Raw genomic sequence first — 17,623 nt, forward strand, 5'->3', positions numbered from 1 at the left:
ACATCTCTCTGAAGTGACTGTGACAGAACTACCTTTTTTCTGCTATGAAAGAACATTTCTCACATTTCCTAGGGTGCCAGTTATAGCCTGTGCTGAACCCCATCTTCCCAGAAAAGCAATTTAATATCCTACTACGGGGCTCAATTCAGTATCCATATGACACCACGTCACAATACAAAGCCACCTGCACTGTACACCTAAAAGTGGTTTTACCAGAAACTAAGAACAAATAATTGTAAAAATAATTTGGGAAAAAAATGTTATGTTGTAATGATTTCTAATTCATGTTACCTGTTTGTGTTCTTGGACTTTCATGTAGTACTAGGGTGTTGTACTGCATTAGCAACTATGAATGTAGTGAGAAACCAAGCAGAAATGACACCTTTAATTGGCTAACAAAAAAGATTGCCTGAAGAAGGGGCCTGAGTAGCCTCGAAAGCTTGCACATTGTAATCTTTTTAGTTAGCCAATAAAAGGTGTCATTTTGCTTGACTTCTCACTGGATTTTCATGGGAACTGGCCAATTGCTTCTGGGCTCAGCTGTTTTTTGCCACAAGTGTATTTTGGGTGAACTAGCAGAGAATTGCAGGACAGATAGGTAAATTCACAGTATCACAGAGCAGGATGCTGTTAGATCAGACTGCCACTCAGTTTTCTAACCATCTTGTTACGTTCATTTTCGTTGAGATTTAGTGCCTATACCTGAAGAACTGAGCCCAAAGCAGGAACAAAACCAGGGTGGGATGTCGCCAGGGCCGGATTAAGACGAAATTGGGCCTGATGCTGCAGCGCAAAAACGGCCTATTTTTTCTCACCATTGCATGTGCATTCGACACTCGCCGTACAAGCGCACTCAGACCGACCAAGGAGCCTTAATTGCTTGTGACGCAACCAGCCAGCCTTTATTGAACATGAATAATAATAACGACGTAGTATCGTAACAACTCGAGATTAACATCAAACTATGTAACATCAACATTCAATAGCAATTGTCTCAAAAGTGCACTTAATGCAGAAAACCTAACAATAAAATACACAAAATTTCGCAATTATCTTCCAAAACAGAGTAAGAAAAAATGAAATTTGAGACATTGGGTCAAAGTGACTCAGGCTCAGGCTCTTGAGGGTAAAAATTTGTCAACTATTTTTAAATTTCATAATAGACCAGAATCCTGTCGAGGATTTAAAAAATTCTAAACATCCATGCCGGGCCCGTGGGCCAGCTTTTAGTTTTACCTTTACAGATAACCATTTAAATAGCCATCGATTTTTACTGTACAACTGACTTTCAAGGTGAAAAATTTACTAAGCGGCACTTACCGAACAATAATAAAGTGGCAAAAATCCCCAAGATATTGCAAAAAAAGGCAGCTAAATTATTAAGTAAACTGTTTAACGTAAAATTGATAGCATTAACTTGAAATCTTCGGTAAACAATAAACACAACAATGTTATAGTTACGTTACAGCACAAAGAACAATAGTAACTGTATAATAAGTAACGCTGTGTCTAGGCGTCCGAATGTTGGACTCCAAATTTCATTCTAAGAATTATTTTGTGGTTCAGCTTCCGGAAAATTCTTGTCTGTTTTCATCTGGGCCTGTTTCAATAGCACCCACCTTAATCCAGCCCTGGATGTCGCTATGTCTCTGGGCACACTCACAAACACACACATTCACATTCTTCAACAGACAATTTAGAGTCTCCATTTAACCTAACCTGTATTTTCTGTGTATAAAATGCTGCTACTCCTCACTCAAGCAGTCAATTACAAGAAAAGGGCAAGTGTACACAGAAGGAGAATAATAATAGAAAATACCATAATAACACAAACTCCACAGAACTCGTACCCTTACAGAGTTTTGAACCCAGGCCCTTAACCTGTGATGCAGTAACATTAATCACCCATCTGTCTTTATAGCACTAGAGAAAAAGAAAAATGACTTCCCCAACAGTGACTCACAAAACTCATTATCCTGATTTATATTTCTAAATAAAGGTGATATGTATGATATGTTTAGTTGAAAGACTTTGATGGAATACACCTGTGCATTCCCCTTTTAAATCAGTTAATTTTCTTTTGACCTCTTAGCTATACAAGAAATATTTTCATAATGCAGTCTCCTCAGGCTGTCATCACCAAAACAGGTTATGCTATGGAATGACATCAAAGAGCCACACAGGTGCCTAGAGTGCTGATTGGCTGGGGCTGTAAGCAAATCAGAGGTCTAGTCTGTTACATATAAGGACTGACAAACAAGAAAATTATGTTGTGGGTGGCATACATTCTTCCATAAATCATCACTGTAGTTTATCCAAGAGAAGTAAATGTCTTGGGCACATCCAGTCAGTAACCACAAAGGCCAAAAGTCATTATTAGTCAAGCACCATTAAAAAGCATGTCACAAAATACGCATAGAAATACATAAATATGGAGATCAGATACAGTAAGTGAGCCACTGGTACTCTCACTGTGAATGAGCAACACAGATTCACTTTAAAATTCTGCGTTTTTCAGAACAACACATTAGTCCACATGTCATCATGCCAGTATTCATGTCAGCTTTCTATTGTTCTAGTGAGGCATACTGTAACAAAAGAAGAAACATTTGTGGTTTATGGTGGAGACATTCCATGGGCAACATGGATCATGTTAGCTCTTTGTGGAATGAAGAGTGAATTTAAAAAGCAGCATTGTCTGGTACCAGGCAGAAGTTGAGATCCTACTTTGTTGTTGTCTGGTTTTATTTCAGCACTTCTTCAGACAGCCAGGTATATAGAAGTATAATATGATGAACACGTCTAAACAGTCATATGACTGAAGCTATCTGACATGCCTATGAATTGTTGATGCAGTGCTGTTAGTGACATGAAGCACTAATCATTTCCATAGTCTTCATAAGAGGTTGTGAAAATGACCTATTACTGTGTATTATCATGCAGCTGTGAACAATTGACACTTGAAGTGCACTGGCTCCTCATTTCTCTGCATGGCTACTTTCTTTTAAATCAGTTTCTAGTGGCATCTTTTAAAGGTGGACTTTTTAAAAATTGAAATGAACAGTTGATGGATGTGAAAAAAACAAAAAAGCTAATCTCAGACTCCGATCAAACAAAAGCAGGAGTCCACGAGCAGGGAACAAATGGTAAAATGAAACTCAAAGTCGAAAAAACAATAACAAGACAGCATTAACATATGAAAAAAATCGGGAGTGGTCTCCCCTTGACTTTCTCGTATACTCAGATATGGGGATGGATATTTGAGGAGTAAGCCACAAGACAATGATAACATTTTTACATTATGTACATTAAAGAACCATCAACAACAAATCAAATGAAATTAATGATATATTCAACAATTATTATAAAAGTAAAGTTGAATAAATTGGACTCTGCAGCTGCATGAATAAAAGATAAAGTACCACTTCCAGTTAATGGAAATAGCCCAAAAGTTGATAGAAAGCTACATTTTGTACCTAATACTTGTATGAAAAATTTGGTTGACTTAAATGAAACCGTTCACAGGTTATCGTGTTTACACACACACAGACAGACACACAGACATAATTCCAAAAATAGTATTTTCGGATTCAGGAAGGTCTAAAATGTCGAGATTCATCAAAATCTTGAAATGGAAATTTTGGACAATTGCAATACTTTCCCTTGCCACAGGTGGCTGGGGGTGGTACCCAGCTGGGACGTCCCGGAGGACCAGAGGAGGGCTTACGCCTCCCCCAGACCTCATGGGGGCGACCACCCTGGGGGTTTTGGGGACCACGGGAACGAAGATTGGAAGCTCAACCCTATAGGGGCCCGTGGTCACCGCCAGGGGGCGCCCCAATGCCTGAGGAACTCTGGCCCTCAGCACTTCTGCCACACCCGGAAGTGCTGGGGGGAAGAAGACCAGGGACACCTGGAGTGCTTCCGGGTGCACAGCCAGTACTTCCGCCACACTGGGGAGTGACGATGGAAGATAATCGAGAGGCACCTGGAGCACGTCCAGGTGGGAATAAAAGGGGCCACCTCCCTCGATTCAATGGCTGGAGTCGGGTGGAAGAGGACAGAACTCGCGAGGAGAGGACTGGAGGCGGTCAGAGACAAAGAGGAGGCATTGGATAGAGAGGCCTGAACTTTGGGGGAGTTTGTGGGTTGTGTGCATAATTGTAAATAGTAGACTTGTAAATAAAAGTGTGGTGGTGCTGAATACAATGTCTGCCTGTCTGTGTCTGGGCCACGTTCCACACCCTATATTTCGTATACAAGAAAGTCAGGGAGGTCAGAAACATCAAGATTCATCAAAATCTCGACATCAAATTTTTGGACGATTACAATACTTTCCCTATACTTTGTATACGAGAAAGTAAAAACACATGCAACATTTACAAAATATACATAGTCTTGAGACAAATTAACCATTGCAATGCTTTATGGTAAGGCTGCGTGAATCTTTTGCAACCTTAATTGTGCATATCATACATACATACATACAGAATGGTTTTAATTTTATTTTCTGAGAGAGCAAATACGACAATTTTCACAGAAGACTTTTAAAAAGAAGTCCATCGAGTGGCACAGCAGACGCAGAGAAGAGAAAGAAAATAGAAAATATTTATAAACGTTCAAATATAAACAATTACTACAGTGAATTGAGAAGCAACGTAAGAGAGTATTATGAGGAGTTTTAGCAGAAGCTCCAATAGAAGTATGGATTTTAATACTTGGCTTCTCTAATATTGGCACATTAGGTAGATCATTCTGCATTTAGGTTGCTCAATAGCTAAATGTTTGGCTTTAATGCCAATTATTTTTTATACTTGGAATTTCACAAGTGGTTGCAACTTGAGATGTCAGTGAATTTCATAGAGTTTTGTAAGGTAAGAAAGGTGGGTCTAAACCATTTACAACGTTATATGTTTTAAAATCAGCTCTAAACTATAATGGAAGCCAGCAAGTGATTTATGAACTGCAGTTTGTAACCAGTAGGGGGCCACACTGAGCCCGAAATAACAGACGCAGCAATACCCAAAAAATTTCAGGTTCAAATAAAGGATTTTTACTTGACATAATGCCTTCCAGATACAAGTAACAGCATAGTAAACACTTCGCAATTCTTCCTTCCTCCCTCAAAAGAGTGTTGCCCACGCTTTAAGTGATTTAAGTGAGACAGCAGGCTTTCTTTTAAGCAAGACCCAGTCTCCTTTCCAAGTCCTCTGAAACATTTCTGGGTCTTATGAAAACCAGAGCAGAACTCACCAGGCAGTGCCCTCTGGTAGTCTCCAAAGACCCCAGCAAGGCAGCGTTTCCAGACACCAACTCCCATTATACCTTGTGGGCACTTTAAACTGGTCCAGTCTTGAGGAACACTGCCACCTGTCATGTGAAGGAATGAACTGCTCCTCGTGAGCCCGTTCACCTGCTCATTCCATTATGGCTTCATACCCGGGCACAAATCCTTCCTTTATCCCTGCCAGGATGCCTATCCTTCCTCTCCGGCACCTACAAGTTATAATGTCAAACTTCTTACTTCTGTTATGATCCTTGCTGCTGTGTTTTGAAATGACTGCTGAAAGATTCACACAGCTTTCCCAGGAAGCATTGCAATGGTTAATTTTGCTTGAGACAAATGAATGAACATGCTTTTCTTGTAGCTTAAGAAACAACCTTAGTTTTGCAATGTTTTGAAGCTTGAGAAAGAACATCTTAGAAAGCACAAAAATGTGATGATTGAAGGTTAAATCCCTGTCAAAAATAACCTTTAAAATCCAGGCTGGTTCAGAATAAACATTTATTCAAGCCATGGAGTTAGAAGTATTCATTATTGTCTTATTATCTGCATGGGTAACACCCACAAAAGGAGCTTCTGCTTTTCCTGAATTTAACAACATCGTCACACTCTTTGCCATTATTTGTAGTGGTTAAGGCATTGGACTTTATACTAGAAGGCTGCTGCCTCATTCCTTGCCTGTTACCTTAAGGAAACCACATAACCTGCCTGCACTCCAAGTACGGTAAACCCTCGTTTATCGCAGTTAATCCGTTCCAGACTCTGCCGCGATAAATGAATTTCCACAAAGTAGGATTCTTTATTTATAAATCTAATATTTTTGCAGTTAGAGCATAGAAAACCTGTTTACCTTCTAAATACGTTTATTAAACATTATTAGAGCCCTCTAGATATGACACCCTTTAGTCAAAAGTTTAAACTGTGCTCCATGACAAGACAGAGATGACAGTTTTCTCACAATTAAAAGAATGCAAACATATCTTCCTCTTCAAAGGAGTGCGCATCAGGAGCAGAGAATGGCAGAAAGAGAGAGACAGAGAGAGAAAAGCAAATCAAAAATCAATACGAGCTGTTGGGCTTTTAAGTATGTGAAGAACCGCAATAAAGCGGCCACAAGAAAAAGGGATCAATGTGAAAGTAGTCTTTCAGCATTTTTTGAGAGGAGCGTCCGTATCCTCTAGGCAAACAGCCTCTGTGCAAACAGCCCCTCTGCTCACATCCCCTGTGTCAGGAGCAGAGAACGTCAGAGAGTGAGAGAGACAGAGAAAAGCAAACAATCAAAAATCAATACGTGCTGCTTTGAAGTGTGCGAAGCACCGCATGGGAAGCATATCGTATATCATTGAGGAGTTTTATTTAATACGTAATACATGCTCTGATTGGGTAGCTTCTCAGCCATCCGCCAATAGCGTCCCTTGTATGAAATCAACTGGGCAAACAAACTGAGGAAGCAAGTACCATAAATTAAAAGACCCATTGTCAGCAGAAATCTGCGAACCAGCGAAAAATCCGTGATATATATTTAGATATGCCTACATTTAAAATCCACGATGGAGTGAAGCCGCGAAAGTCGAAGCGCGATATAGCGAGGGATCACTGTACTTATACAGTAAGGGACTTCAGATAAAGGCATCAACCAAATTTAAAATGATAGCAAACTCATCCACTAATAGTGCAGTTTTATATCACATCTACTAAGGCCGGTACCTGTACATTTAGAAAAGTGAATTGATCCCACGTGACCCTGTAGTTAGGATATAGCAGGTTGAATAATGGATGGATGGATAAATTGATCCCAAGACTGAATTCTGAGGCACAATAAGTCTAACTGCAAGCAGGAACAGGGAAAATTGCCTTTTTAGTTCTGTATATATTTAAAAGAATTTGACAAGCATGACGTAAAACAGTTAAGAATAGTCCCTGCTAGGTCAACTGAATTCTGAGGCCTGTTAGTAGATTACCAACATCAAAATGATTTTTTTAACTAGGAGGAGCAGAAGGGTGGAAGTTTAAGAAATGATTTTCCTAACCAGTGTGCTCAGACACACATTCATGCCTGTCATTTTTAAGACACCACATAAAATTCAACTCATGTCACAGAACATTTTACCAAATAATTTAAATGCATATTTAGAGTACTATATGGTTGATTAATGATAAAATGCGAAGCAGTTACAAGGCTTTCCTGATATTGTTTGGAAAAAAATCACAAAAACAGACTACGGTACATCTGTATACAGCAGAGAAAAAGCTGAACAAAGTAAGATTAGAATTCCAAAATGACCCTCGTCCTCAGGGGTCCCTTTAAATGTGATGCCTACTAATGGTCACCCGGCTGGTATTCAATCCTCGCTCCTTCCTTCACTTGTGCATAGCTTACTTTGCAGACACCTGAATGATTATCAGCATCAGCAAATATTTTCAGAGAAATTCATGTTTTTGCACTCTCTTAGCTTTTTTGCTTTGGTGAATGTTTGGTCTCTTTGCTTTGTTTGTGATTTGGGCCTTTTAGCGTTTTGTGTTGATGACATTATGAGGTGCTTTACACAAAACATCCATCCATCCAGTATCCAACCCGCTATATCCTAACTACAGGGTCATGGGGGTCTGCTGAAGCCAGTCCCAGCCAACACAGGGCGCAAGGCAGGAAACAAACCCAGGGTAGGTCGCCAGCCCACTGCAGGGTGCACACACACACACAATTTAGAATTCGCCATTGCACCTAACCTGCATGTCTTTGGACTGTGGGAGGAAACCCACTCAGACACGGGGAGAACATGCAAACTTCACACAGGGAGGACCCGAGAAGCCAACCCAGGTCTCCTAACTGCTAGGCAGCAGCACTACCCACTGTGCCACCGTGCCGCCTACACAAAACATGCGCATGTCAATGAATGATATCAAGGGAACCATCTTTTTCAGAGGCACTGTGTCTGTGCCAGGCAGGTAACTACACTGTTTTTAGAGAAAATATTGCTTTGAAAAGAAATATAAAAGAACAAAATTTGTTTTCTTTCAGTGGGGAAAGCTTTAGAGGAGTTTTATGAGGATCACGGCAATGCAATGAAGCAACAGTTGGAGCTTTAAGGTGCTACAAGAGGAACATTTCTGAATCCATTGGGGAAAACAGGTAAGGCTAAATTAAATAATAATAATAATAATAATAATAATAATAATAATAATAATAATAATAATTCTTTGCATTTATATAGCACTTTTCTCACTACTCAAAGCGCTCAATAATAGAAAAGGTACAAGAAAATACTTTGTGTTTGATGGGGAAAAATATCAATGGGAATTTCTGGCATTTTGAAATAACAATGAGAATATTTTTAAAGAAGTGTGAAGAAAGAATTTAGGAGCACTTTAGTGTTTTAAGAGAAATGATTTCCATGCATTCATAGTAGTAACTCAGCACTTGGAAGTTACCCGATTTTCTTGCCCTCATTGAAATAGCAAAATGTTATTGTCAAATTCATTAGATGGAAATTGAAAAGAGCAGCACAAATAATTTAGCAGCCTCTCCAGACATTGACATTGCCAATTCATTCCTTTCGTGTTTCATGTTGCTCCAGAAACATTTCAACATCCGTAGTCCAAAATGATATAGACATTGTGGCCAGCAGTGGGCACACCGGCCACCCAAATCTGACACCGACAGACATGAAGCACAAGCTTTAGCTCACGGCACACTTTTATTTTAGTGGGAAAGTCCTTCTCCCTCATTGCCCACAGCAACACAGTACAACAACAGCACTTTGTCTTTCTTCTTCTGTTCCTTCTTTTCTCTCTCTCTCTCTTTCTTCTTCATCTCCACTCCTCCTCCAGCAAGCTTTGTCTTCTCCCTCCTGACTCTGGCTCTCTGAATGGAGTGAGGTGGCTCCCTGATGTGCTCCAGGTGTCCCATGATCTCCTTCCAGTAGCACATTCCTGCCATGAAGGGCTCTGCAGTTTTCCATGCGCCCCCTGGTGGTGACCACGGGCCTAAACAGGGCTGAGCTTCCACGTCCAAGCCCATGGCACTATCCTTGGCCAGGGGGACTGCCCTCTGTCGTTCTGGGGGAGGTAATGCCCAGCCAAACTCTCTCCCTTCCTTTATGCAGGCATCAAAGCCGGGTAGAACCCCCGGCTGTCCGTTACAGCATGTTATGTAAATAAGGTGCTGTTTTGGAATATAGTTTTATTTTTTGCACACTTAGGATATACACAAATAATATCTAATGGCCGTACTTGAATCTCTTGTATATGAAACTCTGAGAGAGAGAGAGAGTTGTTACACAGCAGAAGAATGGAAAGCCAGCCATAATATACTTTAGATGGCAAATTTGCTCTGGTCACGTACTATACTCGTTTGCCGTGGAAGATTTCAGAAAAGAAGTGTTTTTGCTTGCATTACCAAATTGTTACTTGCTAGGCAAGTCCTTCCACAAATTTAACTTTGTACCCTTATTATTTGTTTTGTCTGATCGGGACCTTTAACAAGATATTTTTCAGATCCTTTATAAAATTATTGTTGCTCAAAATATTGTTGTGTTAAGAAACAAAGGAGTATTTATATTGTTAATATATTACATAACGCAGTAAACTCTTACTTGCACTTCTCGTGCTTAAAAACTGATGACAACTGCATTCCTTCTGGGGAGTATGTGACCAGTCCTGATGTTGAACATCATGAAGGCAGAAAACAAAATGCAATTATTCCCTTTTGCATGTCGTGTCAGTATGGTTCCTCTTGTGCTGAAATAGATGAGAAGTCCTTGGGATCCCAAATGCCATCCATCTGCCATTCAAAATGCAGCTAAGCCTCCACTCCCTCCCTATCCATAATATACTGTAGGTTCTCTTGCACTTCTGAGCTCTACTCTCTTCATTAATCACTTAAAGGAAAGTCTAATTAGACAAACAGACAATTAGACAATGAAAAGGTCACACCCCAAAACAGACTTTCACAACCGTAATGTAATGAATTGATTCAAATTCAGACTAAGACACCAAAATAAAATGGACCTACTTGGACTGAGCTTCATTATCAGCTCCTCTCCGAATATCAAGTTTTATTAAGCAGCCTGTCATTGTGTAAGCCATGTGTAGGCATGGCATCGAGTGAGGATCTTAAGGCACCAGTGGCATTCCTCAGCATTTCTCTGGTGTAGGTTTGGCAGCAAAAGTGGAATCTCCAGTGATGCCCCACCAACCTGTCAAGTACAAACATATCTCCAAGGGCTCTGTAACCTTTTCATTGGGTGTCCCTCAATTCTCATTAGAGACCACTAGAGGGGGGTAGTGAAGTAGTTACAGAGATGGGAACAGGAGCAAAAAACGCCAGCAATGAAGGAGGAACAGCAATGTTAAACTGATGTCAAAAGATTCTTTTGGTTACAAATTAAACAACATGTGTAATGGCTGACGGTGCAAAATCCGACTCTTGTTCAGAAAGTGGACGCCAAAAATGCCACTTGTTTTTAAGATTAGGCACCCTTACACTATTTTAAGATTAGGCACCTACTCTAAATTTTTAAGATTACGGACCCTGGTGTACCTGGCCTTACCCACACGAATCTTAAGTTCAGGGTTTGTAGTAGGGGTAGGCCAGTCTAAAACAAAGAACAAGAAGGAGATGGCATCCACTTTCTGAACAAGACCCCAAAATCCCATCAAAAATATGAGAATAAATGATGAAGTGTGTGCTTGGTGTGTTTGTGTGTGTCCTGCGGTGGGTTGGCACCCTGCCCGGGATTGGTTCCTGCCTTGTGCCCTGTGTTGGCTGGGATTGGCTCCAGCAGACCCCCGTGACCCTGTGTTCGGATTCAGCGGGTTGGAAAATGGATGGATGGATGATGAAAGTACAAGTAAACTGAAATCTCCTATATTAAGATTTCTTTGATTATTTCCATCAGGGGTCTTCAGCCATTGTCCTGGAGGGCTGCAGTGGCTATAGGTTTTCATTCCAGCCAGTCTCCTAATGGCGCTTTTCCACTGCATAGTATGGCACAGTACGGTTCAGTACAGCTCACCTTAGTTCGGCTCAGTTCGGCTCGGTTTGCGCTTCGACTGCAGTTTAGTACCGCTTTAGAGTGGGTGGGATTATTCACGTGTCGTTATAGTTGCGCCGCCTCTACTGCCGTGACATCATCGTAAACGCGCCACAAACGACCTCCTGAAAAACTTTTTCATTCCGCGTCGCCCCATCCAGCTCTCGCTGGATCCGCTCCTCGGCTACCAACGAGAGGAACGTCTGTACTTCCTCAATAGACCACAAAACAGCCATTTTTGGTTAAAATAAAATGGTGCGTCCGAACCTTCACTGGCTGTGCTAAAAATCTAGCGGGTCTGTTGTGTCTCGTGTCGCAAGTTCAGTGACGCAGTAATGACGATTTTCTCCAGCCAATCAGTGACCAGCAGAGTATACACGTCACGTTTTGGTAACGGTTCGGCGCGCTTGGAACCTCGACTGAGGTGGTACTAAAAAAAGAACCAGGTACCAGGTACTATATCCAGTGGAAAACCCCCCAAAAGTGAGCTGAACTGAACCGTGTCGTGCCGTACTATGCAGTGGAAAAGCGCCATAACTAGAACTCAGTCCTTGCTGATAATGAAACTTGACATTTATCTCTGTGCCTTGTTAGCGCTTTCATTCATCAAAGATGACACATTTTAGTTACATTATAGTCCAGAGGTCCTCAATTACAGTCCTGGAGGTCCGTAGTGGCTGCAGGTTTTCACTTCAACCAATTTCTTAATTACAACCTATTTATTTACTACTAAATCAATATGTTTTTTGGGCTAAAGTTTAGTCATCTTGCCTGATACAATTCAGAGCCCCTTTTATTTTTTAGCAGCAGCATTTCAGTTTTAATTGTTGCCTGTTTTCTTATCCATAATGAAATGCAGATAACCAATAAACCAGCAGCTCTCCTGCTAACATGCTTCCTGTGTTAAAAAATGTTTAGAGAAGGAATTGGAAGGAACGTTAAGTTCAATTCTGTTCTGGTCCACAAAACACATGGATAATGTCCTCAGAGAAGGAAACTCCACAGTGCAATTAAAATTTCTCTTGGATGAATGAACGTGGGCGGCACGGTGGCGCAGTGGTAGCGCTGCTGTCTCGCAGTTAGGGGACCCGGGTTCGCTTCCCAGGTCCTCCCTGCGTGGAGTTTGCATGTTCTCCCCGTGTCTGCTCCGGTTTCCTCCCACAATCCAAAGACATGCAGGTTAGGTGGATTGGTGATTCTAAATTGGCCCTAGTGTGTGCTTGGTGTGTGGGAGTGTTTGTGTGTGTCCTGCGGTGGTTTGGCACCCTGCCTGGGATTGGTTCCTGCCTTGTGCCCTGTGTTGGCTGGGATTGGCTCCAGCAGACCCCCGTGACCCTATTCGGATTCAGCGGGTTAGACAATGGATGGATGGATGGATGGATGAATGAACGTTGTAACAAGCCAAAGAGTTACAAAAACAAGTTTCATTATCAGCAAGGCCTGTCTTCGAATTAGGAAACTAGTTGGAAGGAAAACCTGCAGCCACTGCTGCCCTCCAGGACTGTGATTGAGGACCCCTGAATTAGATGAATGAATATCATGTTAGGCTCATCCCATGAAAATGAATACATTTGTGATTTCCCATAAAGCAAACGTTCAGTTTGGACGTGCCGCTTCCAGACTTCAAGGGATTTAACAGACTTGGCGATTCCAAATGGATTCCATGAGTGATAAGAGTTAGGTAAAAAGTGTCAGTTTGTATCGTAGGAGAATTAAGAAGAGGATACTTTATATTCTTCACCTATGCAATAAGGATACTCCATAAAAAAAAAGCTTTTAGCGCTTTTGTACTCATAATGAACATGGGAAATCTGACATGTGCTTTCAATAAGCATGCAGACATACAGCCAGCTTTTAATCTGACATAAATAGGATAGGAAAACACGCCATGTCTGAGATTCAGCATGATAATATTGTTCAAGACAGAGTCGTTGTTAGCATTAAAGGCTCCCAAACAGAAAGGCAACAGCTGAATCCTGTGCTGATATTGTATGAATTTGAAAATGTACAGTATAGGGATTATGCAGAAGATAATGTTGATGATTTTAGGGAAAAACACGGAATAATGAACCAGCACATGTTTGGAACTAATTTTAAGGTCAAATGAATAGCTGTAGAAGATACGGGAAATGCCCAAAACATTCAAGAAGTAAATATCTCTCAAAGACAGTAAATGTTGTCAAAGGTACAAGGAAGATCATTGTCCTTTTGTGAACAGAAACGTGCAAAATCTTGGAACAATTGTGAATGAGCCATTGTCCAGTGTTAAGCCAACATCAAAACAGCATGCAACATGACTCTGCAACAGTCCACAAACCTGGCTAGAGACAATAGTGATGTGTTGCCTTATGTCTTACCAGAAGTCAGAAGAGAAGTTCTAGAAAGCCTTCATCAGTATTGGACAGTGACCAACGTGCATCAAGTGGGATGCTGATAAAAAGTGATAAACTTGCTATCCCCAGAATTCACGATATCTTATGTGTTGTATAAAATGAATCACAGGCATGTGAGCATTAGGAAATCTGAACCTAGAACTTATACGTCTAAATGACATCTTGGTATAAATGGATCACCTTGTTGTTTATGAAAGAAGTGTCAGTTAACTTTTTCCACTGGAAAAATATAAATTACAATGCAGTTATTCATTTTCATGACATAAATTTAACCAATATTAATACATTTACGAAGTTAGACCGCATTTAATTACAATACAATCTGATTACAATTTGCTTTGATTTGATTACAATAGCAACATCCTCCAATGTAGATCTCATGATTTCAGCTCCTACTTCCTTCTCTTTGACAGAGTGCAAGATATTCCCTGAACAACAAGTGAAATTCACTCCCCTGATATGATTTGAAAGGCTTGAAAGCTAAGCTCAGTCAGTCAGTCATTTTACAATCTGCTATATCCTAACACAGGGTCAAAGGGGTCTGCTGGAGCCAATCCCAACCAGCACAGGACACAAGACAGGAACAAACCCCGGACAGGGCGCCAGGCCACCGCAGGGCACACACACAAAGCACACACTAGGGACAGTTTCAGATCACCAATGCACCTAACCTGCATGTCTTTGGACTGTGGGAGGAAACTGGAACACCCGGAGGAAAACCGCGTAGACACGACGTGAACATTCAAACTCCATGCAGGGAGGAACCAGAAGTGAACCCGGGTCTCCTTACTGCAAGGCAGCAGCAGCGTTACCACTGCGCCACTGTACTGCCCTCAAGCTAAGCTCATCAAATACAAAATGAATGCAAGGATTTTATTTCACTTATTCCAGGAAAATTAGATAGTGAAGCAGACATATATCAATGTGAATAAAATTAACAATGCTTCACCCCTCCATCTATTTTCCAAAACCATCTACTTCAATGCTGGTGTTGTGGTAGACCCCACAACTATGCTGGTAGCAGGAACCAGCTCTACACAATGTGCCAGTCCATCAGAGGACTCACACATAAGCCTGCACTCCTTCACTACAGGCCAGACCTGTTTAAAGATACTAGCTAACCTAACTGGAATGTCATTGGGACGAGGGTGGAAAGCTGTCTGTTACAGTGCTGTAGTATTTCATTTTACAGAGAACTTGGCAAAAAATAATGTGGTGATGTTGTGTCATTGATTAATGTTATACAACAAGTTACTCGTGCATTTATTTGAATTTCATTAAACAAGTGCAAGCATATGAGTGAATAAATGCATAGCATTGCAAATAGAGCTATTATATTAATACATTTACTGTAATATTCATGTACCAATGGCTTGCAGCCACTAAGCCCTAGATAGACCAGTATTAGAAATTATTGACTGTACCATATATAACTCAAAACATTAGGTACTATGCACACAACAATATCTTAACTACAAACATATTTGTAAACATTATAATAGTAACTAGCAAAAGCGGAGTAGTGTGTTAAAGAATTGATGAAAAAATTATTAAAAATAAACAGCTGAGGAAAGTAAGGAAGCGCGTGAGGAGGCACGTGAGTGCAGGATGTCGTTAATGTATATAGGCAGGGAGCCAACCACGTGGTAGGTGCGCGGACAGCGGCCGTGCGGAAAAAGGAATGGGGACCGGGGGCAGCCCTTGTGCCTCTCTGCCGTGAAATAAAGCGTCTGTTAACAGAAATAAGGAAATGAAACCACTAAAAGGAGAGGTCAGGTTCAAAAGTTCCTTACGGCATAATGGTGAGAACCGCCAAAAAGAAGACGTTATTTTCGAAAGTTCAGTACGGGGCAGGCGTGAAATGAAACATACTTAATGTTTGTTAAGTAAAGTTTAAAGGATGAGGATGGGAAATTTGGGCTTCCTACATATATTTGTAGTCGCAGAAATAGTGAGGAGGGGTTTCCCCTATCTATATATACAGTTTAGGGGGTACACCCGTTTCCCCCCTTGGGTGTTGCAATAAGACATGAAACATACCTAACTTTTATAAGTACACTGCAAGGAACGAGCCGCCTATATGGAAAAAGAGAAAAAGAGAATTAGTGATGAGTCAGTGAAGGCTTTGCCTTTTATATGTATAGATAATATGAATAACATATAATTTAAAAATATATCCATTTGCTGTGTTACTTTGTGGCACTTGTGTATTAATGTTGAGAAGATGCCTACAGCCCTGAAGCCTGATATTCTACATACAGACATGTGAGATTGTATTTTAGGACCACAGTCCCTTAAATGCACCAAATAATGGATACGATCCAGGGATACTCAGCATTATATTTGGTTTGCTTATTAACAAGGAGGCAGAACTAAACCCTGGAGAGATGGACACAAAAGCAAAGGTTTTAAGAGTGGAGCTCTTCAACTTGTGTCGAGTAAACATTTTCTCTACACAATGAAACACACTGAATAAAAACCCTTTACACTTTTTATCATGTTAGTTTGGATTTTGTTATTTGCCTTCTGATTATGTAAAAGGTGCTTGATTGAGATTGGCAAGAAGGCATTACTAAGATGGGGGCCTATTAGTACTCAAATGAAGGCAGCGGTTGTATAAACAGAAATCACAGAGACATTTGTTTAAGTGACTGATTTTAAGGGACAGATCTGTTCATCTATCCTTTTATTTCTATGCTTTGATATTCTAATAATTGAGTTACAGGAGGCCAGAGCCTAACTCTGCACTAGCAGAATATACCGAGAGTGAAGTAGCCACAAGGCAGACTGGCATTTCCACTTCAGCATGCCTCAAAAGTAAATATGTTATGTTTTTGTTTGTAACTTTCCTTTAAAAACCCCACACAGCTTTTTTTCTGCCACTTTGGGCAGGCCTCACTTTCATCATAAAAGGGAGAGCCTAACAATGCCTACCATGGTCATCAGCACAGATGGCATGTACAAGCAGTGCATCAGAAAAATTAGTGTCTAGCCAGATAGATATGAATGAAAACAACTTTTGAAATTAATCATAATTCTTAGTAAGAAACCATTAGTGGCTGGAGCTGTAAGAGATTTAAGTACCTGAGATGCATGGCTTCACAAAGCTCAGCCTTGATGGACACACTCTGTGATGTTGTGTTTAGGGCAAGACCCTCCACTTCCTTTGAGTTACACTGGATATCTTTGCAAGCCACAGAGCCAGGAGCATCACCGATTGCCTGAGGCTTTCCACAGCTTCTGATACTTGGAAGCTTTTCTCAGTAAAGTAACCAGTTCAGTATTCTCTAATATTGTATCTTTCATTATGATTGGATAGGAGTTTTGAAGAGTCCTAAACAAAAATATAACAGATATACTGTATATCTCATCTCAGGAAGGAAAGGGTAATCCTTGTACAAAGCACAAGCATATGTTGGCATCAACCAACAATGAACAAAATATCAGTCTGTCACAGGCCACACTCATGAATACCAAACTAATTAGAACCTAGCCTAATTAACCTAACATGCATTTTTAAAATAACGGGTGTCCCAAAAAGAATATCGGAATTTTAAAGAGCTGTAGCTTGGCACCCATTCATCAGAGACTGAAGAGCAATCTAGTGGCGTCTTGAGGAATTAATCTAGTTTCATTTCGTTGCTGGTAGATGGTGCTAGTGCTTATCAAAAAGCTAACAGTGTGTTGTTTCGATTAGTTACGTTTGCAGTTATGGCTGTGTGACAACATAAAGCTTTTTGCGTTTGCAAATTCGCCAGAACTCAGTCGGTTGTTATTGTGCAGCGGGCATTTAGTCAAAAATATGGGACTGACCCTCCAAATGACAATAAAATCCATCAATGGTACCCGCAATTTCGGGATACTGGGTGTATCTGTAAAGGTAAAAGCAAGTCATGAGTTACAGATACCAAAGT

The 17,623-nt window shown here is 40.7% G+C and overlaps 1 long non-coding RNA gene across 2 annotated transcripts in view; it reads left to right on the forward strand.

The window, feature by feature from the left end:
- LOC120541424 overlaps positions 1-17,623 on the forward strand; it is a 102,551-nt gene that overhangs the window by 10,853 nt on the left and 74,075 nt on the right. For both annotated transcript variants that reach the window (XR_005636004.1, XR_005636003.1), the window contains exon 3: positions 8,304-8,414. This is a non-coding gene — a long non-coding RNA (uncharacterized LOC120541424). The remainder of the gene's footprint in view (positions 1-8,303; positions 8,415-17,623) is intronic.

The sequence above is a fragment of the Polypterus senegalus genome, chromosome 12, assembly GCF_016835505.1.
Source record: "Polypterus senegalus isolate Bchr_013 chromosome 12, ASM1683550v1, whole genome shotgun sequence".
In the NCBI taxonomy this organism is placed as follows: Eukaryota; Metazoa; Chordata; class Cladistia; order Polypteriformes; family Polypteridae; genus Polypterus; species Polypterus senegalus.